We start from the raw sequence: 26,816 nt of genomic DNA, 5'->3' as shown, positions 1-26,816 counted from the left end.
TGAAACTGAAGCACTTTAGGAACAAATTGGCTGTTCTTTCTGAGGTTCACTCAGTTCTTAGATCTAAGCAGTTTGGTCAACTCTGGGGAGGCTCCACCAACAAATATTCACAGAGGACCTACTCTGTGCCAGGTACTGTGGTACCGGAATATACAGAATATTTCTCAACTACTCAGAGGAAGGTGGCGGAATGGACTCTACCCTCGTCACTACTTTTAAAAAAGCTAGTCCCAAAAGCATTGCTCCTGTATTTTCTTTTAAGAATTTTATGGTTTTAGTTTGCACACTTAGGTCCCTAATCCATTTTGAAATTGTTTCTGTGTATGGCGTGAGGCATGGATCCTGTTTCATTTTTCTGCATGTAGAAATCCAACTTCCCCACCATCATTTATTGAAGAAACTCTTCTTTCCCCTTTGAACGGACTTAGTGTCCTTGTCAAAAATCAGTTGGCCACAAATGTATGGGTTTATTTCTGGACTCTCAATTCTATTCTATTGGTCTATGGGTCTATTGTTATACCAGTACCAGGCTGTTTTGATTACTGTAGCTGTATAATATGTTTTAAAATCAGGAGGTGTGAGTCCTTCTACTTTATTCTTCTCTTTGAACATTGCTTTAGCTATTTGGGCCCCTTGCCATTGCATAGAAAGTTGAGGATTGGTTTTTCCATTTCTCTTCACCACTTTTGATTCTACTTTAGCCGTATGAAATATTTTAGTATAAAAATGCCTAAACAAAAAAGATGAGCAAGAGAAAGGTTATTTGGTGCTCCATTCTCGAAAATGTGCTGGTCCACTTTGCCCCTCACCCTTGATGGAGTCAGGAGCCAGCCCTCAAGGGGTAGAGGCCAGATAGCGTGCTCAATAAACATTTGTGGCATGTGTAAGGACAACCTAATCAGATTGCAAATATCTGGAAAGTCGCTGACTGAACCAATGAATGCCTTAGCATGAATTAGTTTGCAATTAGGTAGGCAGTTTCAGATGAGTAGGTTCTGATGGAAGAGGGCAGAAGGAAGAGTCTAAAACTTGGGGTTCTATCTCCGAAGGGAAGTCCTAGGGAGGTTCAGCTTTGGGAGGAGCTGGAGGGTAGAGTGGAGGGGCAAGGGGAGGAGAAAAGGTGTGGGTGGGTGGAAAGTCTGTCCTCAGTGGTGGCTGGTGTTCTGTATGAGCTTACATAGCGTCCTACTACCAACTTGTATTCAGCAAGGCAGTTATTAATATACATCAGAATTGTCATATTTACTTGTCTTTCTCACTCTTGTAAACTGTTGGCTCCTTGAGGGCAGGGGCCACACCTTATTTATTCTTTAATTCCCAGCACTTAGCACAGTGGGAAAGAATGAAAGGTAAGAGCAGAGTGAAAGCACAGGTATAAAAGTCAAAGAAAAACTTTATCTACTTGGACTCCCAGCTCTCACAACAAAATAACTTGAGTTAACAGTTTCTATCATTATTCTCGGTGTAGAAGCAGAGAAACAGAATACCACAAGGTTAAAAAACTCAGTAAAAACTTACAACAAGTGGGAGAACAGGCATTAAAACCATTCTCACACCTCACATTAACCGATACTGTTTGTCATGATAGAATTAATTGAAAAAGTCAGGTCCTATCTTGAGCTGAGGCAAGAATTTTAAACTTTTCCTCTTTGCAAATAAAGCCCTGTCAGTTATTTTCAATGATCAGCTTTCTGGTAAGAACTAGAGGGATGGATGTCAAATCATCACTCTTCACTCGTAAAGAGTCTATTTGATTCCTGCATACACGCGAAGCCAGCTTTCCGGAGGAGTGGAAACCAGTCTCTTCCTCAAAATGCCAGTCCACGGCTCTTGATAAAATGCAAGATCTGCCCAGCCTCTTCAGTGTCCTAGAGAACACTGCTGTCAGTAATGACAAGTGGCAGTCTGCCCTCTTGATGACCCGATTTGGATGACAGATTTCATACTGTTTAAGAATGAAGGAAGAGTGAGGAGTATGCTGTTTGGAGACTATCCAGAACCACTCTTCAAAGTGTCAGAAGGATCACAACAGGGTGCAAAGTTCACAAGTTCAGTTAAGTTTAAGGTCCCTCACCCTGGAAAGTTTCATTAATTTTTCCCCCTCTTTCTCGTCCACCCTAATGAATGCTACAGTTGCAAGTTTCTCAGCATGGCTCGGTCAAAACCCACTCAAAGTTATGCCAAGAATTTGCTTTTAAAGTTTTGCTGTCAAAATTTGCAACCCTAGGAGGCTGAGATAATTTAAAAAGTATCTGATTTTCAGTACCCAGATTTCAAGTTATATTGAATTTCAGATTCTTGCAGGAGCCCCAACTCTGAAACATTTTTTTTTAAAAGCAACTGAACTCTTTGAAATTTACTGTAAGAATTCTGTTCTTTACCAACTTTAAGCCAAAAGAGAAACTTTATGGTTAACAACAAGCCACAAGCAAAACCCGTTAAAAAAAAAAAAGCTGTTGTAGTCAAGTCGATTCCGACTCATAGTGACCCTATAGCAACCCTATAGGACAGAGTAGAACTGCCCCATATGGTTTCCAAGGAATGCCTGGTGGGTTTGAACCGCTGACCTTTTGGTTCGCAGCGTAGCTCTTAACCACTGTGCTACCAGGGTTTTCATAAGCAAAACAGTTCTGTAATAATAAAAAAAATAGAATATTATTATAATAGCTTTGGAAGCCACGGGACAAATCTTGTAGATTTAAGAGATTTTAGAACCAAAAGGTATCACCAGTAAGTAAAAAAAAAACACAAGTGGATTTATGAATACACGGTCATTAGTAATGAATAGCTTAAAAAACAAACAAATCAAAGAGCGCTATTGGGATTTATGAGATCAATGTGGGAGGCAATACTCTCTAGGAGGCACCTGGGAAATGCCAAGGGGCATTTTTGGTTGTCTCAATGATGGAAAGGGCTGAATGGAATTTAGTTGAAGGGAGCCAAGGATGCTAACCAGTTGCTTTTGAATTGACTGACTCATGTTGACCCCATGTATGTTTGAGTAGAACTCTGCTCCATAGGGGTTTCAATTGTTGATTTTTGGAAGTAGATTGCCAGGCCTTGCTTCCAAGCTGACTTGAACCTCCAAACTTTCAGTTAGCAGCTGAGTGTTTTAATCTTTTGCACACCCAGAGACTCCCAGGGATGCTAGATGTCCTAAAACATGTGGGAGAGTTCCATACAAAAAAGAATTGTCCTGCATCCCATTCAACTTTTTCAATGGCCATCAGGTAATGCAGGTGAAAGGCCTCTTTATAATTACCTGAATCTGGAGCCTCACCCTGTTTCCCTGTTTTATACATAAGCACAAAGAATTTTTAAAATTCTTTTAATATTCTCTTTTCAGTAATATAACTATTATGCAAATTAAGGAAAGAAGCTAATTTCCTCCCCCCTTTAGGGTGGATATAGGCAGGACTTTAGCAGGGCTTGTTCTTCATTTTAGGAAATCACCAGTGGCAAAACTGCTTTTGATATCTGAGTTGCCAACATAACACACCTGTGTCAGTCTGTGTTGATAGCTGTCACATTCACAGTGACTCTACATGTAGGTGCAATTAACTGACCACATCGCTTTGTCTTCCAGGGTGGTTATGCCCAAGCATTTACACATTGGGAAACATATTATTTAAAACATAAATTACTTTTCTTGCATTTCTGCTTTATAATATGTTGTTGTTAGCAGCTGTCAGCCAGCCCCTGACTCATGGCGACCCCTTGCACAAGGGAATGAAAGCATGCCTGGTCCTGTGCCAGCCCCATGATGGACTACAGATTGTACTGTTGTGAGCCATAGGGTTTTCTTTCTTTCTTTTATACATATATATAATGTTTAATACATAATGAAGTTTACATTTCCAGTCTGATGACATTTGACAAATACGTTGGGAAAATTATCTATTTGGAGGAAATAAAATTGAGTTCCACATCACATATAAATAAATATAATGAGAGCTTCAGTAAAGAGCTAGAAAAAAAAATACTATAAGGAAGTGGGAAGATTAAACCTACATAGTCACTGGTTTTAGTCTCATGCAGGACAAAAAAGCAAACTTGCTACTGTATAGCCAGGGCATCTACCATTTTAGCTCAAAATCTTACCCTCTTCTTTTTTCAGCAGCTCTTAGAACTAGTTCCACATTTTAGAGTCTACATCTTTCAATAGGAGTCCTGGTGGCACAATGGTTAAAGCACTGGGCTGCTAAGTGAAAAGTCAGTGGTTCAAACCCACCAGCTGCCCCACAGGAGAAAGATATGACAGTCCGCTCCTGTAAAGATTTACAGCCTTGCCAACCCTATGGGGCAGTTCTACTCTGTCCTATAGGGTCGCTATGAGTTTGGATCGACTCAATGGCAATGGGTCTGGTTTGGGGTTTTCCAATATTGTTCATGCTTTCACACAACTGAAGAAAAGGGTGGAAGTGGCATCAGGAATAACAGAGTCTGGGGACTGAAGCACTCTTAAACCCAAAAAACTAAATCTGTTGCCATCGAGTCAATTCGGACTCATAGTGACCCTATAAGACAGAGTAGAACTGCTCCATAGGGTTTCCAAGGAGCACCTTGTTGTTGTTGCTAGGTGCCATTGAGTTAGTTCCAACTTGTACCACAGAATGAAGCATGCCTGGTCATGTGCCATGCTCACAATCCTTATGCTTGAGTCCATTGTTGCAGCCACCGTGTCAATCCATATCACTTAGGGTCTTCCTCTTTTCTGCTGGCTCCATACTTCACCAAGCAAGATGTCTTTCTCCAGGGACTGATCCCTCCTGACAACATGTCCAAATTATGTAAGATGCAGTCTCACCATCCTTGCTTCTAAGGAGCATTCTGGTTGTACTTCTTCCAAGGCAGATTTGTTTGTTCTTTTGGCAGTCCGTGGTATATTCAATATTCTTTGCCAACACCACAGTTCAGAGGTGTCAATTCTTCTTCAGACTTCCTTATTCATTGGCCAGCTTTTGCATGCTTATGATGCGATTGAAAATGTCATGGCTTGGGTCAAGTGCACCTTAGTCTTCAAGGTGCCGTCTTTGCTTTTCAACACTTCAAAGAGGTCCTTTGAAGCAGATTTGCCCAATGCAATGCATTTTGTGATTTCTTGGCTGCTGCTTCCATGGGTGTTGATGGTGGATCCAAGTAAAATGAAATCTTTAACAACTTCAATCTTTTCTCAGTTTATCATGATGCTGCTTATTGGTCCAGTTGTGAAGATTTTTGTTTTATTTATGTTGACATTCATGGATAGCATTGTGAAGAACTGGAATTCCAGAACACTTAATCTGTAGATGGATCAAGAGGCAGTTGTTCAGACAGAACAAGGGGGATAGTGTTGGCTTAAAGTCAGGAAAGGTGTGCGTCAGGGCTGTATCCTTTCACCATATCTATTCAATCTGTAAGCTGAGCAAAATAATCTGAGAAGCTGGACGACATGAAGAAGAAGGGGCATCAGGATGGAAGGAAGACTTACTAACAACCTGCGTTATGCAGACGACACAACCTTGATTGCTGAAAGCGAAAAAGACTTGGAGCACTTACTGATGAAGATCAAAGATCACAGCCTTCAGTATGGATTATGCCTCAAGATAAAGAAAACAAAAATCCTCACAACTGGAACAATAAGCAACATCATGATAAATGGAGAGGAGATCAATGTTGTCAAAGATTTTATTTTACTTGGATCCACCATCAACACCCATGGAAGCAGCAGTCAAGAAATCAAAAGATGCATTGCATTGTGCAAATTGGCTGCAAAAGACCTCTTTAAAGTGTTGAAAAGTGAAGACATCACCTTGAAGATTAAGGTGCGCCTGACCCAAGCCATGGTGTTTTCAATCACCTCATATGCATGTGACAGCTGGGCAATGAATAAGGAAGACTGAAGAAGAATCGACGCACGAATCGTGGTATTGGAGAAGAATATTGAATATACCATGGACTGCCAAAAGAACAAACAAATTTGCTTTTGAAGAAGTACAATCAGCACGCTCCTTAGAAGCAAGGATGGCGAGACTACACACCACATACTTTGGACATGTTGTCAGGAGGGATCAGTCCCTGGAGAAGGACATCATGCTTGGTAAAGTAGAGGGTCAGCAAAAAAGAGGAAGACCCTCAGGGAGATGGATTGACACAGTGGCTGCAACAATGTGTTCAAGCATCGCAACAATTATGAGGATGGTGCAGGACCTGGCAGTGTTTTGTTCTATTGTGCACGGGGTCACCATGAGTTGGAACCGACTTGATGGTACCTAACAACAACAACAACAACAACAACAATGTCTGCTCACCCCTTTGTGTCTGTTTCATTTTCTGTGACTTCAGTTATCTTTCTCCTTTATGCCAAGAACATGAAAGAGACTTTCTGGACTTTATCCATGTGTTGTGGTGATCCTAATGAAAAAGGACTATTTTTCCGTGTTTTAGTAAACATAAAATGCCTGAGAAGGATTCGGATTTGCCTAGCTCAGTTCCCTTGCTCTAATCTTGCAGCTGTGACCTAATATATAGAATATATATCCGTTAACTGTAGCCTAAATGTTATTGTTGCTGTTAGTTGCAGTCGAGTTGTCTCCAACTCATGGTGACCTTATGTATAAGAGAACAAAACACTGCATAGTCCTGTGACATCTTCATGATCATTGGTATGAGTCTATTGTTGAGACTATGGTGTCAATCCATCTCATTGAGGGCTTCCCTCATTTTCTCTGGCTCTTTACTTTACCTGAATAATGCCCTGCAGTGTTGGGAGTAGAGCCTGATTTCAGGAGACAGGAGGAAGAAAAGCTTGGTAGAGCTAATAATGTTACTACTACATACCAAACTTAAGGCGCTTCTTGAGGTAATAGATGATCGTGGTCTCCTGATTTGACCCTTTTAAAGAGAGGTCTCGGGAGGAAGGTTTAACCATGGCTTACAATCCGTCAGAGGTTCGTTGTAGCTAGGGTCCAAGGTAGGTTGTGGCAACCAGAATCTCAGTTCCATCTCTGCCTTCTCTCATTTGAGTGAGGAGAAATTTAGAATTTATATATGAATTTGTCAACTTTGCTCTACACAAGGGCCAGTGTGTTCGTATGTTATGTTTTTCTCTAGGGTTAGAGGGCAGCTGAGAGACATCTTTTTAATGGGCTGTATGTGCCTATTGAGCACTATGCCATTTCTCAAGCCTTGGAATCAGATTGGAAACTGCCACGCTCATTTTCACAAGGTGCTTGATTTCTTTTAGCACAGCACCTATAGCAGGCACCACAAGAGTGTCAGAGTAGAACTGTTCCCCATAGGGTTCTCAATATCGGTTTTTTCAGAAGTAGATCACCAGGCTCTCCTAGGCAGCTCTGGGTGGACTTGAACCTCTAACAGTTGAGCGCTTTAATCATTTGCATGTCTCAGGGACCCCCAGTAACTTGTCCGTAGGGTTTTCACTGGCTAAATTTTGAAAGCAGATTGTTAGGCCTTTCTTCCCAGCCTGTCTTAACCTGGAAGCTCTGCTGAAGCCTGCTCAGCATCACAGCAACATGGAAGCCTCCACTGACAGAGGGATGCTGGCTGCACGTCAGCGACGTTGTCCAAAAAGCAAACCTGGGCTGGGGTCTTATATTGATTTTTGAGGGAACTTACATGAATAGACTATGAATTTCCTTTCAAGGCAGTACAAAGGGCAAATTAAAAATATGTTCTATAAAGAGGAGGCATTAGGTCTGAGAGGATTAAAAGCCATTCTACTAGGTAGAAACTCAGCTGGTAAAGGTGCTTCTGCAGTTACAGTGCGGCTGAATGTTCCGATGTTCTGTCTGTAGCATGGGAAGATCCTTACAAGAGCGGAGTATTTGCCCACTCTGAGCCTCACAGCTCCAAGGAGGAATTAAGGTCAGAGCTTCCCCAACTTCAGTCATCCACATGCCATTATTATGATTTTTGCCCTATCTGCCTACCACACTATTTATTTAGTATCTTTCTTTAAATCAAATAAATTCATTTTTACATGAATATTTTTAATATAAATTTAGTATCGATAAAAACAGATTTGATGTGCTAGTTTCATTTTTCCTAGTATATATTAAAATAAATGTGTAACATTTAAGGAAAAGAAAAATAGCTTGTTTCTTTAACAGTCTCGTCTTCTGTACCCTTCGGTAGCATACCATACTTTGGGAAATGATGCTATAAAAGATATATACCAAAGAAGATTACAAGTTCAAAAAATATTACCTAAGGACAAAGGGTGCTCTAGTCACACACTTTAATTTTTTTCCTTTTATAGAAATATTCTTTTTTTACAAAAACATGTCCTCAAATTTTCAAGGAAGAAAGGTCTAATGATCGGCTTCCAAAAATCAGCCAATGAAAACCCTATGGATCACAATGGTCCAGTCCTCAACCAGCCAATCATGAGGATGATCCAGGACTGGGCAGCAATTCAGTCTGTTGTACGTGGGGTCGCCATGAGTCTGGGGCAGTCCTGATCACAGCTAACAACAACAGCAGAATGGAACATGTGTAACATGGTACCTATAACACGATATCGATAATCTTCATGAAGACACTCTTTACTGAGCTCTTCTTTGAGAAATTTTCATAGTATGGTAACTTCTCCAGCCACTGTTTGCAGCATATTATGTAAAACTTTAACAAAAGTAGAATGTGCCATCCATAGTTGAGTCTTTTTGAATAAATACCTGAATAATTTCTTTATTCATTCAGCAAATATTTGTTAAGCCTCTACTATGTGCAAAGCATTTTTTTTGTTTTTGGCCGCTGGGATATAGCAGTAAACAAGATAAAGCCCTTCCCCTTGTGGAGCTTGTAGTTCATTAACTTAATATGAAAATAAAGCAAAATCAATTTCTATTGGTCCAAGAAGGAAATAGATGAGGGTGTTGTACAAAGTGTGTATCAATGACATGGTCTAAGCCCAAACTCAGCAGACACACACACATGATACTATCATTTGGCATTTAATTTTATGTAGAATAATGATTTTAATATTGTCTTGTTGGTGTAATTTCTCTAAGAGTATACTATTTCGTTGATGTTTTACAATTTTAAATTCTACTCCACATTTAAGAATTTCCCAATTCTTCAGCCAAAGTATTTTCATATGTAATTTAAACTGTCCTTTAATCACTTCGAGTCTTCCTCTCCTAGTATTTATGCTGTTAAGGTAATTGGTAAATGGTTACCAGAGCTTCTTAATTAGTATTTAAAGGGGTGTAAGCCTTCATTTTCTTTTAACCTTTTCTATTTAAGACACTGAAAAAATAATACCAGAGGTTGATTTAAGGTGATGAGAGCTGTTAAATAGAAAGCTTGAAATAGTTTAAAAGAATCATTCCTGTCATAAGACTATGGTGACATGTCTTCTTATTAATTTCCATATAGTGGGTGTTTCTTACTTAGCTACTAATATTAGATGAAATTCATCCATTATATCACTCCATTAGTCATTTCCAAACAGCTGAAATGGAAACCCACTTCTTTAGATTATTTTCAACACCTCAGGTGGCACCACTGGCCTTTATAGTCTCAGCAAATGGAAATTCAAACAATAACAAAACGGAATTCTTCACAAAGACTATTTTGAGGTTCCAGTTAATAATTGCTGTTTAAATTAATTGACTCTGAAGCATTCTAAGAGTCTCAGAAGTCATGAGTCACTGAAGAAAAACTAAGTTATGCCCCAGATAGTGTTAAAAATTTTTGGTTAGGTTATAATTTTTTGAAAACATGTTGTCCATATTCGGCAATTCTCAATTAAGAGAATATTTGACTGACTAGATAGAGCATGCTTGTCTTTCAATATATTAATCAACCCTTATCTTTCAAGAAATTATCCTTCGGGGTATTAGAATGCATTTGCCTGTAAAAATGATTTTTTAACATGACTATTAAGATACTTTGGCACTGGCAGGAAGAATAATGTTGACCTTTTGGAGATCTATTATTGCCTCTTAAAGACTAATTATTGCTAGAATCAAGAGGGATAATTGTGATAGAAAAAATCTCTACAAGAATGTAAGCTAAGAGAAGAAGTCCTTTTAAAATGGAAGTTTTGTTTGTTTGATTCCTTTCTCTGTTGGAGCTAAGCAGTTGGAATAGTGCCTGGTACATAGTAGGTACTTAACTATTTATGGAGTGAATTAATGGATGACAAAGGGTATTTCAGAAGTTTTAGCGTGTCTGAAGGCTTGCTCAAGAAGCATACACCCTTGACAGAGAGGGTGGTAGGAGGCCAGCCAGCACAGGGGTACGGAGCATGGTCTCTGGAGTTGACTGTGTGGCTTTGCGACCTGGCTGTCCCCCATAGAGTTATGTTGATTTCTGCATCCTCTCACTGCCTCTTGTGTCAGATAAGGATAATAATAACTAATAGAACATACCACATAGTGTTTTAGAGAGGATTAAATGAGGTTATACAGATATAAGCAGTTATATATACACATAACCTGGTTATACATACACAACCTGGTTATACATGCAAACAGTTAATGTGCTTGGCTGCTAACTGAAAGACTGGAGGTTTGAGTCCACTCAGAGGTGCCTTAGAAGAAAGGCCTGGCAATCTATGTGAGAAAAAAATCAGCCATTGAAAACCCTATGGAAGGCAGTTCTACTCTGACATACATGGGATTGCCCTGAGTTGGAATCAACTTGATGGTGACTGATTATACACCTAAAGTGCTTAGCACATAGAACATTTTCAATAAATATTAGCTACTTTTAGGGTTACAACATACAACTATATATTTTGATACTGGATTGAGATCAAGCATCTCTGAAACAAATTTAACGTAGAATTGGATACCGAGGTGAGTATATGCTGATTTTATAAAGCATATTGTTAGAGAAGTTTTAATCTTACGTCTAGAAGCTTAGGCTTAGTGGTTTGAAGTGGTAGAGATGCATTTCCACCGCACACTAAGGGATAACTGGCCATTTTAGCAGTAAGAAGTCCCACTTGCTACACAACATATTACCAAAAAAAAAAAAAAACCCAAACCCATTGCCGTCGAGTTGATTCCAACTCATAGTGACCCTATAGGACATAGTAGAGCTGCCCCATAGGGTTTCCAAAGAGCACCTGGTGGATTCGAACTGCCGACCTCTTGGTTAGCAGCCATAGCATTTAACCACCACACCACCAGGGTTTCCATGCAACATGTTAGGGGGAGAAAATATGTTTTTTCCTAATAAAAAACTTTTGGTGATTTTTTTTTTAATAGAATAAATTACAAACTGGCATTCAAGAGTGCCCCTGGTCTGGTCTTAACCAATTCTAATTGCTTAGTAAAAATTCCAGCTGAAGTTTACAGCAATTCTGATTATCTTCCCTCCAACTGTGCAACTTCCTCCTCCTAGTACTACATACTCATTCTAGGATCCAAAGACTCCTGGGATGCACCTAGCACTTTCCCATCCCTAATCTTTTTTTTTTTTTTTTTTTTTGATGCACTTAAAAAAAAAGAAAAAAAAAAAACTCCCAAACTTCAATCATCATCCAGTTGCAAGTGCCAGCCTCTCCATGGGACCCTTTGCCGGGTGTCCAGCGCTCCCTCTGTCCGGCCTCTTGGCACTTTATGGGGTGTATTAGTGAGTTGAGTACATGTCTTTTCTGAGAACATTTTGTTTTTCATTTATCCTCTACAGCTCATTGCCTGGCACACAGTAATTGTTCAATAAATTGTTTACTCTACCTTTTCTGCTTTAAGACATGAATTTTTTTCCAGATTTTCAAAGGAGAAGATTTTTTTTGGATAGATTTTTAACTTTTTGGTCTTTACCAGGAATTTGTCTCTAAAATAGGAAATAACCCTCATGTGGTAGGGCTCAAAATCAAAGAGTGAGAAAAAAAAAAAATGAGAGGATTCTCCTTCTTCACACAGCAAGGACTGTCAGGAAGTGGTCTGTGGGAGAGGGAGGGGGGATACTAGTGCTTTTAATCTATGGAAGTGTGTTCTGCTTGCCTAATTTCTTGGCACCACTTGGAGAAAACACTACAGATCTTCACATTGCCATAGGATCCACAGCCACCCAGGTAAGGAGAGCAAAGAGGGAACAATTCCTAAGGCCCCGTCTAGGAATGGGCTAGTTGCAGCCACAGCTGTCTTCCTGTTATGAATTACGCTTGTGGGAAGAAGGTCGTGGTAGTAGGGGCAAAGACGCTGGGAGACAGAGGTAAAACCTGTTTTCATTGTTGGACATGCCTCATAGGGTACATGACACATAGAGCACAAATAAACACGAGAGAGAACAGGAGTGCTAGACATGAGGTTATCACTTCCCTTGTTTTTTAGTTTTGTACAGCCAGTAGATAGGGGTGTGGGGGAAGACAGGAATGGTGATAGGCTTATCTATCGTAGTTTGCACTGTGAGAAAAATCTAGAAGCAATGGTGTAGACTTAGCTAACAAAGGTGGGGCCAGGTCGTGCCGGTGTTGCTGGAATTTCCTGGTTAGTACTGCCATAGTTGTGATACTTTCGATGACTCTGAGTGCTGATGGCCAGGTGGAATATAGAACTATCTCTCTGGACCATGCAGATAAATAGTGCCACAAACGCATAACCGTCAACTCAGATGGGTCCTCCGACTGCCCTGTCTCCAGGACTCTCCTAGGGAAACTAGAAGCCATTAAGTGGGAACTTTCTTACCTTTCGGCTACAAAACCCTCAAACTTCCTACTCTGCATCCGTTCTTTCTTCTTCCTACCTGATCCGTTAGAAGAGCTACCTCCTTTACCTCCTTTTCTAAGGCCAATGCCATCCCCTCCCCTTCTCAGGATGCTTGGTTCTCAGTCATTTCTTTCCAGTATATTCCATCGTTCCTTCTCAACTTGGTCCTTCTCATCATATTGTAAGCATGCTTAAATGTCTCACCAAAAAAACCCCCCCAAAAAACCCACAGAAACCCTTTCCTAACCCCACTTTCCCAACTCTCACCCTATCTCTCTCTAGCACTGTATTTACAACCATACTTTGGAAAGAGAAGAGTCTGGGCTTGTAGGGGGAGCAATAAACAGTTGTTTAAAGAATAAATAAGTGAAAGAATAGAAAACTGAGAAGGGTTAGTAAAACATTCTCTTCTTCAATATAAGTCACGCAATGTATTATATGTGCTTTATAAGCATTTTGACACATAGTAATAAAGAAATAGGAATACTGATAACAGTAATAATAATAATTCATGTTTATTGAGAATTCATACTGCGTCAGATGTTGTGCTGAGCACTTTACTCCATAATTTGTCACAATAACCCTAAGAGGTATGTACTCTTTTCATTCCTCTTTTACAGCCTGGGGAGTTGAAGCACAGAGGTTAGTGACTTCCAAAATTCGTATAGTCTGTACAGCCAGTTTTCACACCCAGGATGGCGGCTCTGGAGCCAGCTCCAACCACCAGCAGGAGGGAATCTTTGTCTTTTCTTTTCTCTCCTTGCAAGTGGTAACATTTAATTTACATTTGTGGGTTAAAGCTTAAATATGGAGGCCATGTGGTTGAGTAGGCAGGCAGAATGTCAGAAGATGGAGTCCTGCATCTTAACTCTTTCATTAAGTTGTAGAGTTACTTGGTCTGTTTTTTTTTTTTTTTTTAATTTATATAAAATGAGAAGCTGGGCTGAATGATCTCTTAAGTGCCTTAATTTAAAAGCTTTGCCCCCTGGAAAGCACTTTTAAAATGTGACTTAGAACTCTGATTTTGTGTCCTTTATAATGATTTTCACCTTTGAGAAACGTCGTTGTGACGTTCTATGCCTAGCTTCTGATAAACACCCAACTTCCCAATTTCCAGTCAGCTCTGCAAGGTGGCCTATTCAATAATGTTTTCTGGCCTCTGGCTTCAACTCCATTTTGTGCATCTTGACATTATTTAGAAAAAAAAAAAATGAAGATTCTGTTTCTGGTAGACACTGAAGTTTTTTTTTTTTAAATAAAATCTCATTTTTTCTGATTATAAAAGGATAATATGCTTATAGTAGGAAAAAATAGAAAGAAGTAAATAGTAATCATCTAGAAACTATTCCTGTTAAAATTTTGGTATATTTACTTCTAGTGTTTCTTAACACATATCTGAGAAGGTCTTGCTAGACATGCAACTTTGTATCCCGATTCTTTTTATTAATATCTTACAAACATTTGGAGAAACTGTTTCTTTCACTGATGCACAGTTTGCATGACAGGAAATAACCAACTCCCTCTTGAGAAAAATTAAAGCAACCAGTGGTGGCCTCAAATCTGACTTTAATTTGTCACAGTAGCGATTCCATTTCCTTCTTCAGAGGTGGCTGACAAGTGTCCTCAGTTGTCACCACCACACCCTCTCTTTCTTATCAAAGAACATAAGGTCAGGCGATGAAAAGAGCAATTTGTCATTTGGCAGCTTCTGCCAGGGCAGGAGGAATATCGAAAAATATAGTTGATATGTCGCCAAATCTAACGCTTCCTTCGATGTTTAATCACATATTTTCTCAATAAATGGCAGAAATATTTATTCAATAATTTGGGAGAAGTTTCACACCAAAAAGGAAATTGTATAATCTAAAAGTTCTATGCAAAGGAAATGACTATTATAGTGTATGAAAAGTATTAAACAGGAGTAACTGTCATATATATGGTACATAAAAGGAATATAGTGCATATGTGTGTTGCCTTTTAACATTAAAATTCATATATAAAGAAGAATTATGTTCCATTACAGTTAAGAGCTTGTACTCTGGAATTCAATTTTTGTGGCTCAAATCCTGGCTTATTAGCTGGATGACCTTGGATGAATTATTTCTCCTCTTAGGGCTTCAATTTTCCCATCCTAAATAGTAGTCCCTGCTTCACAGGGATCTTGTGGGGGATTAAATTACATCTAAAGCATAGAAAGCAGTATCTGGCATCTAAGGGCTCCACACATATTAGCAATAATTATAATAATTATTATTTTAATGATATGTGTATATTACAAGTGACCTATATTAGTTGTTCCCAAATACCCATGGAAGGACTAGAGCCAGGCTTGTTGCAGAACTTCTTAACGTACTGTACTGGGCTCCATCCCCAGAGATTCAGGTTCAGCGAGTGGGGTTACAGTGTGATGGATGATCTCATGGAACGTGGTGAGAGCACAAAGGAGTAAATGAACTGTCAGTCCTCCTGGGAGGGTTGAAGAAGGTTTCTCAAAAGCCAGAATACATGGGCCAGGGCTCAGAAGGTAAATAACTGTTTCTTAGGAGAAGAAGTGGCTGGGGAGGGGTGTACTCAGCAGAGAGGGAAGATACATTCAAAGTTCAACTATAATTATTGAGGGTCTGTTATGAACAAGACAGGCTACTGAACACATTGGTCTTATTTACTTCTCACCACAACCCAGTGGGGGTGGTTTAATAATCTCCTTCCACATATGTGGTCATTAAGGGTAAGTAGGTTGCATAAATTCCCAAGGTGATAAAGGAAGTAGGATTCAAACCCAGATCTGATTTCAAAGTCCATTGTCTTTCCATTAACTCTGTCTGTTGACAGTGGTTTTATGTGTGCAGTGTTTGAGCTCTGGGTAGGGCAACTGGGTAGACAAGCAGGAGAGGTGGCCTGCAGTTGGGCTGTGAAGGGCCCCTTTGGTATGTCTAGTGTTTGTGGTGGCCCTCCTGTGTCGCTGGGCCTCCAGGAGACTGGCAGCCTTGTGGAGCCTTGCCTAAGAGGGTCCACATCTAGCCTTGCTTATCCTGCCCCTGGGATTAAGTATCTCCCATCTTAATGCTATCGTGGTTGCAGTCGTTAGGTGCAGTGGCATAGGCCACCCTCCTCTTGGGACTTTCCTCAGTAATTGCTGCCACCTCCTCCCCCAGGCATCTGCTCTACTGCCCTCTCTCCAAAGGTCACTTATTAGTAATAAACCACCCAGGTGCCCAAGGCAATTTGGCTTGCGAGTTAGAAAGAAAACAAGATTTTCATGAGATTTCAGTTTGGAAACATAGATAAGCTACTAAGGACGGGGAGGCTGTATGTATATTTTTTCATATATATAGTAGAATGGGGAACATGACAAGTCTTTTAGATTTTCTGAAAATTTGAGGATGGGTGACAATGAGAGGAAATAACCCCTCATTTTGTTTATTAATAAAGTCACAAGAAATAGGTGTGCCTGATTCTGGGTAGGAGGTTGATCTAATTTTATTTAACAAACAAGTCACTCTAGCTCAGTGACTCATAGCATAACTTCAGTCAAAAGAAACTTAGTTTACTCCTGCTTCCCTTTTACATTTAATTGTCTCCAGAAAGCCAAAGAAGCCACTAGGGTTTTGCTCAAGGAAGCGCTGCAGTTCCATGTTACTGCCATTTCTTTGTGTTGTGTTCAGGTGAGTTAGCAAACCCCCTGGGCTCTGACACAAGCATCTATGTTTGCACAAAATAGATTCCATGATGGCAGTGGTGGTATCTGAATGTGGTGGCTAGATAGTTTCCCACAGAGGAAAATCAACTGCTGGTGAAGCTCACTTCTTTGTGGGCTTTGTCACCGATAGGCGTGTAGTGCTTTGTTAAACCCAGTTTATGACAAGCTAAAATTATAGGGTCCTGTGTCATACCTGATTTTCAGTTCTGGGCATGTGACTCATAGGTGATGATGGTTCCTAACTGGAATTTACAAAACAGGCCTCTCTCACAAGCACTCCAATCCCGTATTTCCAGCTCTTCCTGGACATTTTCACTTGATTCTTCAGCAAACTCAACCTATCTCAACTGAGCTTGCCATCTTTCCCTTAACTCGCCTTCCAACTTTCCTCACCATTGACCTCATTTCCAATTTTTCAGATGGCCAGACCAACCCCCAGGGCTCCCAATATTCAGTATCATTAAGCTTCGTCTCCTCTTTCCTTTAACATCTCTGGATTTATACCTCCTCTCCTTCTGCCATCATAATCCGCCTCCTGATTGCTTTTCTGTTGATTCATTGAGTCTGTCCCTCCTGTGCATGGATGTCAGTTAATTTTCTTAAACCCTCTTAATCAGTCTATTTTTTTTTTCTTCAAAATTTTCTAGTGGTCTTTGATGAATCAAGTTCAAATTCTTTATCTTGGCATTCTAAACTTTTTGTTATCTCTCTAGTCAACACACTTTATTTACTATTTTTTGGACCTTCTTTCTACCTAATGGCTTAATGGCCCCCATATGTCAGCTCAGCTTCTAGGCAATTCCTTAACCAGTCATCACTCTATCTTATCTTTCAGGGTTCTGCACAAGACCAGAAAGCCCTTTTCATCTGCTCAGTGTATGTCAGTAATCTCTGCTTTTTCTTGTCTCTCCTTTACTGTGTATGTCAATGATTTTAAGACAAAACCGTTTATTTCTTGTATGGTCTTTGGTTTAATGTCTTTGCTTTGTCCCTGTAAAGAGATTGTTAGCTTTTTGAAGGCAGAGGAAGTTTCTCAATGTTTCTTTTCTAGCACTCAGAAACCTCAGTCCAAGGCTAAGATATATTAGGTGCCCTCCCCCCGTACGCAATCTTTGTCTAACTCAAGGGAATTGTACAAATATTTGAGTTTGGTGTCTCTGGAAGACTCCAGTCCCATACTGCCTGAGAGAGAAGAGAGCCATTGAGTAAAGGCTATCTTAGTGGTTGTTGGTGTAACCTAGGGGCACCTTAGCCTTAGGCCTAGTTGGCGTAGAGGGGGTGTTTGTTGCATGAATGAATGATAACCCCGAGGAAATATTGGTTGCCCTGATTTTATTTTTCCTTACTCAGATAAAAAGTAAATCCATGAAATGACGTCAGCCAGGTTAATGAAAGGCAGAGAATGTTTTCAGTTTTAGCTTTAGAAGGTAAAAAGTATTTCTCTTTGAATATGGCCTTTCTCAGAGAGTCAGTAGATTGGGTGGTCTCTTTTGACTTCTCTGCTTTGCTCCTACTTGAATACCTTTCTTTCAGTGAAATTTGTATCTAGTTGAGTAGAATTGTTAACGACTCTTTCCTGGCTCCTTACATCCTGAAGCATATTTTAGAATGGCCATAAAGGTGGGCCTTTTCATGCAGACCTGCTTCACCCCATTGTTGCTTCAACAGCTGCTCATGTTTTAAGTTTCCCAGGAAGACGTCTCTAATTTCTGAAGAGAGTTAATCATTTTCTTCTCTAACTCACTCAAAGTTCATTACTCCCTAGGGTGAATCTTGTATATACATTTTTTTCATATTATGCTTATTCCTATTATGTTGCTGTTGTTAGTTGCCATCGAGTTGGCTCCAACTCGTGCTGACTGTATGTATAACAGAATGAAACGTTGCCCAGTCCTGTGCCATCTTCATGATCACTGGTATGTCTGAGTCCATTCTTGCACCTATTACTCTTATTATTATACATGTTTGCATTATTAGATAGATGTATCACCCACCTCATCATTTGTTTTTGGACATCTGTGTACACCCTGAAGTAGTGGCTATGTCTCCTTCATTTTTGTATCTCTAGCACCAGACACCCTGCCCAGTACAGGAGGTACCCACTTCATGCTCACTGATTGAACAGTGATAGGGAATGTGTGAAACAGAGAGGACTCTATCAACTGTCTTCGCAATGTAGTGGAATGTCGGTAACTAACCCTCTTCCTGGTCTGGCAATTCCGCATCTGAAGTGCAGGGGTGATTGTAGCCAGAAGTCTTGAGTGCCCATCATGGAGCACGATGCAGGTGAGCCAGAAGCATCACAACTACAAGCAATGCCCTGCCTTTTTCCCTGAGGAAGGTAAATACCGAATTTTGAAATCGTGGGCATTACCTTGGCACATACAAATGTAAAAAGTCTGAGCTAGCGGCCAATTGGCTCTGCCCCTCTCTGCCTGGAAAGCACAGGTCTTAGGGAGTGCAACTTCTTTCAAGTGACCCGGTGACATTTTCGTTCAGGATCTTTGCATTTTGAGTGATTCTCACGGGTGACGGTTAAAAATATCTTTAAGAAGATTACTGAAAGGCTGCTTCCATCTTCTAAGAATTTCCTCTTTGGAAAATGAGTGTGTAAGCAAACTACCTCTTCATTTTTAAGATGGGTATCACTTAGCCCCAGATGATTTGTAACATGTTGGGTGGCTTTTAGTTGACTGTCTGTGGAGGTATTTCATATGTTAAAGAAAGCATAGCTTCGGGGTGTACTATGTTTTAGAAAACAGCATTTAAAAAAAGCATTTGAGTCTCTAGGTCACTTCTCTTTTAAAAAAGTTAAAAAGATATATTGTTGTTGTTGTTAGTTGCCATTGAGTCAATTCTGACTCATGGCTATTCCATGTATGCGGAGTAGAACTGCTCCATAGCTTTTCAAGGTGGTGACCTTTAAGAAGCAGATCACCAGGCCTGTCTTCCAAGGTGCTTCTGGGTGGGTTTGAACCACCAACCTTTCAGACAGTATAATTCCATCACCCATCTATCAGTTTGTCACACTGTGATGGCTTGTGTGTTGCTATGATGCTGGAAGTTATGCTACCAGTATGTCAAATACCAGGTTTCAGCAGAGCTTCCAGAATAAGACAGACTAGGAAGAAAGGCCTGACGATCTACTTCTGAAAATTAGCCAAGGAAAATCTTGTGGATCACAGCAGAATACTGTCTGACTCTCTTGCTTTGGACATGTCATCACGAGGGATCTATCACTGGAGGAGGAAATTGTGTTTGGCAAAGTAAAGGGCAGGTGAGGGCGAGGGAGACCCTTGGTGAGATGGATTTGGTGCAGTAGCCACAACGATGGACTCAAACATGCCAACATTTGTGAGGGTGATGCAGGACTGAAATGAGGCTTCATTCTCTCGTGGTCGCCATGAGTTAGAGTCTACTCAATGGCAGCTATCTTTCTGTATCTATATCTATTATATATTAGTTCTATTTCAGAAATAATAAGCAAAGAAAATATTTTTGTAGCCCCATTATAAGTACCCTCATGCTTGTGCTGTTAAAATGGCCCTGCTTGGAGAGGCAAGTCTAGAGGAATTTAAAAAAAAAAAAAAAAAAGAGGAATAGAGCTTTAAAAATCAAGATTAGCAAATTTACAGACAGGAAAAGTCAAATAGCTAATTAACCTACTGCTGTAAAACCCTGGGGCTGGTCTGGAGCCCCAGGCTCTCTTTGGCAGCTGATATTTGGTCCCCCAGAACCTCAGCAGAAGCTGCTTAATTCCCTCAAGGGCCACAGTCACTGGGAATGTTTTCTTTGCATGTCACTTCCTTTGCTGAGCGATGGTGGAAATCACATGGTGTTGCTCTGACACGGTTGCCACGGGAACATCTCAACCTAGTCATTATCTACTCAGGCTACTGATTATATTAAATCAGGAGACAGAGATGTAGAAGGGGCTGCTGTAGCCGTCTGTTCTGCAGAAAATTGCAATGACCTCCACTGCTCTCACCTCTGTGACCACACATCTCTCAACACTCCTCTCTCCATTTTTCCTCTCGTTTCACTCTAGAGTCAGTGAATGGGATAAACCTATAGGAAATAGGCTTTGGGAAATAGAACACTTCTCATCCCTCTTGGCCTCTTCCAGTTCTCTGTTTTAGTGTCTTATCTGGAAGAAAAATAATTGCTGCTCTTTTCTCTCACTCTGTTTTGTCCCTTATGCTTGGGTGTAAAGGTAACTCCTTCATTAAAGGCCCATGATTCCTGTGTCCTACATAATGGTGCTGAAGCCAGAGTTTCTGCCTACTTGTCCAGACAGACTTCTAGAAATTGGTATAGATGTCTTTCTTCTAAATTATATAAAATGCAAATGGGAAATGAAACTGGCTTTTAACAAGTAACTTTGTCTTATATATCTCTATTGATCTGAATGGATCTCTTATTAAGAAGCTTTTCTGACTTTTATTGTTGTAATGTATGCACATTCGAGAGGCATTGTACTGCAGTACTCTTTCGTGTGCATGATGATATAAGTAATTGACTGAGTAATTTATTGTCCAGACCAGGATACTTTGAGAGTGAAAGGTGGCACTATTAATAAGTATGCCTGGAGAATAGGTGCAGACTGGGACCTTGCCACACAGAACAGAACAGAATAGAAGGCCACTTTATATGTAAATAATGGAGTCCCTGGGTGGTGCAAATGTTTAACATTCATGCGCAGAAAAAAGGCCTGGCGATCTGCTTCTGAAAATCAGCCATTTGAAAAACTTATGGAGTGTAGTTCTACTCTGACACACAAGGGGTTGCCATGAGTTGGGGTCGAACTGAAGGCAACTGGTTTACACCTAGACAATAGGTACATGGACATGATGGTGGAGTACTCCTCAAAAATACGGAGAAAGGAACACCTCCTCCAGGGGAATGTTTGTCTGACTGGAAATTATAATTGTGGAATTTTAAATCTGGATCAACAAGAGATGTTCCCTTTCTATGTATACTTCTGTCCCATAGAAATTTAGTCAATATGAATCCATTCTTGAAAATAAAGTGGCGGCACTGGGGATTGAAAAGAAAAAAAAAAAAAGATGACATTAAGAAAGGAAAAAAGACTGGACTGAATGTGCTTATGGAGATGACATAAAACCTCTTTAAATCTATTTAAAAATCTAAGTCTAAGTCAGGGGATGGCAAACCTTGTCTGTAAAGGGCCATGTATTCAGTATTTTTGGCTTTGCAGGTCATGTGATCTCTGTTGCAATGACTCAACCACGCTGTTGTAGTGCAAAAGCCATCCTATGTGATATGTAACAAATGGGCATGGCTGGGCTCTGGTAAAACTCTGTTTACAAAACAGGCAGCCGGAGGCTGTCCCTGAATGACTCCTGTTCCAGGTTATCTGTTTCAGTATTTGGAAACATTGTTCTGGTAGAAGGTAGGTTATTTTAGGTATTAATTCTGAGGTCTCTTGCCCTGCTAGGGCCAGTAGGGAAATGCAATGCGTCTTATTATTTTATATACATTTTTGCTATTTAAGACATGTATTGAGGTGGGTAGAAGAGGGTGAACACTCTGGATAGGAAATGGTAGTCGTGTGGATTTCACGTCAGCTTTTTGGAAGGCAGGCTGAAAGCAGGCACACTCAGAATAGACTATGGTGATTCGGTCTTTCCTATAGATAGCTTTTAAAAAAAATTCTAGATGAAAATTGATAACAGCAACTTGAAAGGTTAGATAGGGAGCTTAGGGGGCGGTGAGTTTAAGTTAATGGTGGACAAGCAATTCAGAAAAGGAGGCTGAGGTTGGTTGTACCACTTGAAGAATGTAATAAATGCCAGTGAATTATATGTGCAGAAATTGTTGAATTGGTGTATGTCCTGCTGTGTATATTCTCAGCAACAACAACAACAAAAGTAAATAAGCCATTAAAAAAAAAAAAGTTCTAAATTTGATTCCACCTAGGGAGAAAGAGCAAAACTGTAAGCACCTGAGGAAAATGATATCTTTGGTCTGGGTACATACTAGGAAAAAATTGACTCAAGATTAAGGTAAATGATATAAAGAACCATTTTAAGTAAGTGTTGGCACTGCCCATGTAGAATTGGAATCAGCTGATTAGAAAAAAAAAATTTTAGGAAAAAGTCTCAAATAGTTCCTTCAAAAAACCCCCCAACCAGTTGCTGTCATTTAAATTTTGACTCATGGTGACCCCCCAATGTGTTTTAGAGTAGACCTGTGCTCCATAGGTTTTCAATAACTGTGATCTTTCAGAAGTGGATTGCCAGGCCTTTCTTCCCAGGTGCCTCTGGGTGAATTTGAACCTCCAACATTTCAATTTGTAGCTGGGTGCTTAATTGTGCTAACCAGGGACTCCAGTTCTTCCTGAGGGGTTTACTTTGAAATTATTATAAAATTACAGTTGATTCTTATTATTTGCAGTAGTTACCTTCTATAATGTCACTGCAAACACTCAACTAGCAAATACAGAACCTTGTTCCTACGGGAAATATAAAGTTAAGTTCCTGCGAGCCTCTGGTCACAAAACGTTCATCAACTGATCAATACATAATTTTGTTTTTTGTATGCTTCATTTTAAAGACACCTTATTTAATACATATATTGTTGATTCATGAACATTGAGCTCACAGCCAACAGCAGTGTAATTTATGCCTGAATGAAGCTTATCTAACACATTTTTTTCTCCGTAAGGCATGTCACAGCTTTCTTATGCTTAGGAACGCTAGATAGCACTTCCCCACTACACCTGAAGCCATTTTGAAGAGTGAAATCACCAACAACTAGCACAAAAAAGTGAAAGATATGGCACTACATAGACTAGGAAAGGACACTTGTTTCCAGTATGAGAGCTGAAACAAGAAGTCGGAACATCACCTTGCTTGACCTAAGCTGAGAATGTGCACATTGGGCAACTCGAACTCTTTACCACTCTGTTCATGTTTGTGAGTGAAAATGCGTGAGTGTGTTCTGGGGTTATAAATAAATTTTAGTGATTGGCAAATTCACAAATATGGAATCCGTAAACAATGGGGATCAACTGCATGTTTAAAATGTTTCCCTGTAAGCAGAAAGAACACATTAACAACTCAGGCAAGCCATGACAAGGACAAGAATGAGATTAAAGATAAATTAGACTGTATGTCAAGCAGTAGAAGATGTGCCATATATATTTTATCTTATGTGACTGTATATTACACTCATATCCATACACCTGTAACTATGTGGTGACAAACTGCTGTCATTGCAGATTAAGTTAGGGAATGATGGAACGTGACTGCAGTAACGTCATTATTCCATTAAACCAGGGCTGGGTAGCAGCACAAATAAAGGCGAATCTCTGAGATTTCAGTTCTATGCATGCTGTTCAGTTAAATGTGGGGATGATTTCCATTTAGAGTTCTTTAATACAATCTTTTTGAGGGGACTCTTTAATTGGTAAATTGACAATAACTACTGAGTTGTCAGTAACTACAAAGAGATTGTCCTTTATGAACTTGTAGTCTATTTAGGGAGGTGCTTTATATATCTAGGGAAAAAAATAGTTGAGTCCACTTAAAAAAGAAAATACAATGAAGGCAAATTACTATTACCTTTACATAAAAACAAAAACAAAATAAATAAATAAATAAACAAAAACCAAACTCACTGCCGTGGAGCCAATTCTGACTCCTAGTGACCCTATAGGACAGAGCAGAACTGGCCCAAAGGGTTTCCAAAGAGCACCTGGAGAATTCTAATTGTTGACCTTTTGGTTAGTAGCCATAGCTCTTCACTACTATCCCACCGGGGTTTCATGCCTTAACATAGGTTAGTGATAAAGAGACATGAATGAAAGAGCTATTCAAAGCAGAATATTGAGATGAGAGGAAAAGGAATTTTAGGAAAGATGGCCAACACTGTCACTTGACTAGTGGAGTGCCATAAACGACAGGTGGGGTGAAGTGGAGGGGGAGAGACAGAGAACATCCAGGGCCAGGGAAAGGAGGCTGGGGTTGGGTCAGCATGCACAGCTAAGAGCCTGGAGACCCTACAGCAGAGAGATGACAGAATGGCAACTGCCTGTATAGGACCTGTTATGTAGCGAACAACATAGCAATATAATAAAATATCATCTGCTTTGAATATATTTTTAAATTATTATACATTTTATAACTTTTTTTTCCGCATTACAAAAGTGAAACAAGCTGATTATAAAATATCCAGGTGTTACAGAAGCCTATAATATAATAAATAATAGAGAGTTAAAAACTCCACAGTTCTCTTGGGGAACATCTAGGTCAATTGGCATAACATAGTTCATAAACAAAATGTTCTACATCCTACTTTGGAGAGTAGCATCTGGGGTCTTAAAACTTGCGAGCAACCGTCTAATACACATCTGTTGGTGCCATCCTGACCTGAGCAAAGGAGAATGAAGAAAATGAGTGGCACAAGGGAAACACTAGTCCAAAGAACTAATGCACCATGTGAACCATAGCCTCCACCAGCATGAGCCCAGACGAACTAGATGGTGTCTGGCTAACAATACCATTGGCCCCAACAGGGATCACAATAGAGGGTATTGGACAGAGTGGAAGAAGAATGTAGAACAAAATTTAAATTCACAACAAAAGACCAGACTTGTTGGCCTAATAGAGACTGGAGGAACCCCCGAGACTATGGCTTCTGGACACTCTGCTAACTCAGAACTGAAGCCACTCCTGAAGATCACCTTTCAGTCAAAGATTAGACAGGCCTACAAAACACAGAACACATGTGTTCAATCAAGTATAAGAGACCAAATGGGCAACACCTGTCCAAAAGCAAAGACGAGAAGGCAGGAAGGGACCAGAAAACTGACCAAATGGACAGAGGGAACCCAGGATGGAAAGGGAAAGGGGAAGAGTGCTGACACATTGTGGAGATTGAAGCCAATGTCACAAAACAATTTGTGTATGAATTCTGGAATGAGAAACTAATTTGTGCTGTAAACTTTCACCTAAAGCACAACAAAATTTAAGAAAATAATCCATAATTTTATCTGTAAAGATAACCACCATTAGCAGCTGATGTTGCTTGTTACCACTTGGATAAAAATAAGATGTTACCATTAGAGCCTTGGAATTACAAAGAGAAATATCTCCTATTTTCCTGATGTTCATGCTTTACATCAGGAATCATGATCTAAGATCTCGTCTACTATTGAAGAGACTTTTTGATTATTTTTCTCCCTACAGCTTGTGATGCTGTTGGAGAGTCATGGTCTATATGAGACAGTGAACTGGACCCTTTGCCCGTTCCCATCTTGCTTGGTGGAATCACATGCCTGGGACTTGGAAATCCATATAGTACAGAGACTGCCAAATCCATATAGCTTTCCATGGGTACTGGAACAGCCCATTCAGAGTCATCAAGAAAGGTTGGGAGACACTGGCAGAACTCCCCACAGGCTGTATCTATGATTGCATAGGTCCAGTGACTTGGTTCTGTCTTCTAGAAAGCATTTTTTTGGGGATGTAGGTGGGGGAGATGTTCTCTGGTATAGAAAGAGTTATTTCGAGTTACTGTGCCCCTGAAAGTGCTGAAAAACAAACAAAAAACCCCATATATGTTGCACCTTATTTAATGTATATTGTTGATTCACTAACATTGCCGACAGCATTATAATGCATTAACTCATGCTTGAACGAAGCTTAATGGACATACAGATTATGAGAGGCTAACAAGTCAGGAGAAATACGAGAATGTCCACTTCCTATTGGTCTTTCAAGTATCTAAGGATCAGACTAGCACATTCTAATTTCTTCTAGTAATTTTCAAGGGTCAAGGAAAATCAAGTTAGCTCTTCAGCTGAACTTGCTTATGTCAAGAAAGAAAGTAATATTCTGTGGGTGCCCCCCAGCACTTTAAGTTTGCAGATGGGAAGTTATATCAGAATCAAACAAGGAAAACCTTGGAGCAAACGATGAAATCTATTTTCCTCCTCTCGGCCCAAAATGAAGGATGATTATGATAGCTAGAAAATACAAAATCTGGAGGTGTGACTGGCCGTATTGGTTTTGGTTTCCAAAGGAATCTGAGATGAAGAGAATTATGTACGGAAGGGGATTGAGGTGTTGGTTGCACAACATGATAAATGTAATTAATGGCACTGAATTGCACGTGTAAAAAATGTTGCAAAGGCAAATGTTTTGTTGTATATATATTTATATGTGTTATATATACATGTATATATTCAAAGAGAAAGAATTATGAACCAAAGGCCAAGCAAAGCTCCAAATGAGGAGTAGTATATGGCGGGAAAAGAACAAAAAAAATGAACTTCTTAGATAGTCATAATGAAGGATGCAGCAAGTGCAGACCAAGCTGACTTAGCCATGGTGAAGAGTTTTACCAGGAATGCAAGAGCAGGCCTCAGGATTTAGATGGGACCAAGAGACAAGAATTAGATAATGGATAGATTACTAAGGGCAGCT

General features: G+C 39.9%; 1 protein-coding gene across 3 annotated transcripts in view; it reads right to left on the bottom strand.

The window, feature by feature from the left end:
- Positions 1–26,816, bottom strand: part of PDE7B (phosphodiesterase 7B) — a 377,838-nt gene that overhangs the window by 69,013 nt on the left and 282,009 nt on the right. The gene's annotated exons all lie outside the window — the stretch shown is intronic.

Source organism: Elephas maximus, chromosome 1 (genome assembly GCF_024166365.1).
Source record: "Elephas maximus indicus isolate mEleMax1 chromosome 1, mEleMax1 primary haplotype, whole genome shotgun sequence".
NCBI classification, from domain to species: Eukaryota; Metazoa; Chordata; class Mammalia; order Proboscidea; family Elephantidae; genus Elephas; species Elephas maximus.
Note: the sequence above shows the minus strand (reverse complement) of the source record. Positions and strands in the feature narration are given on the sequence as shown.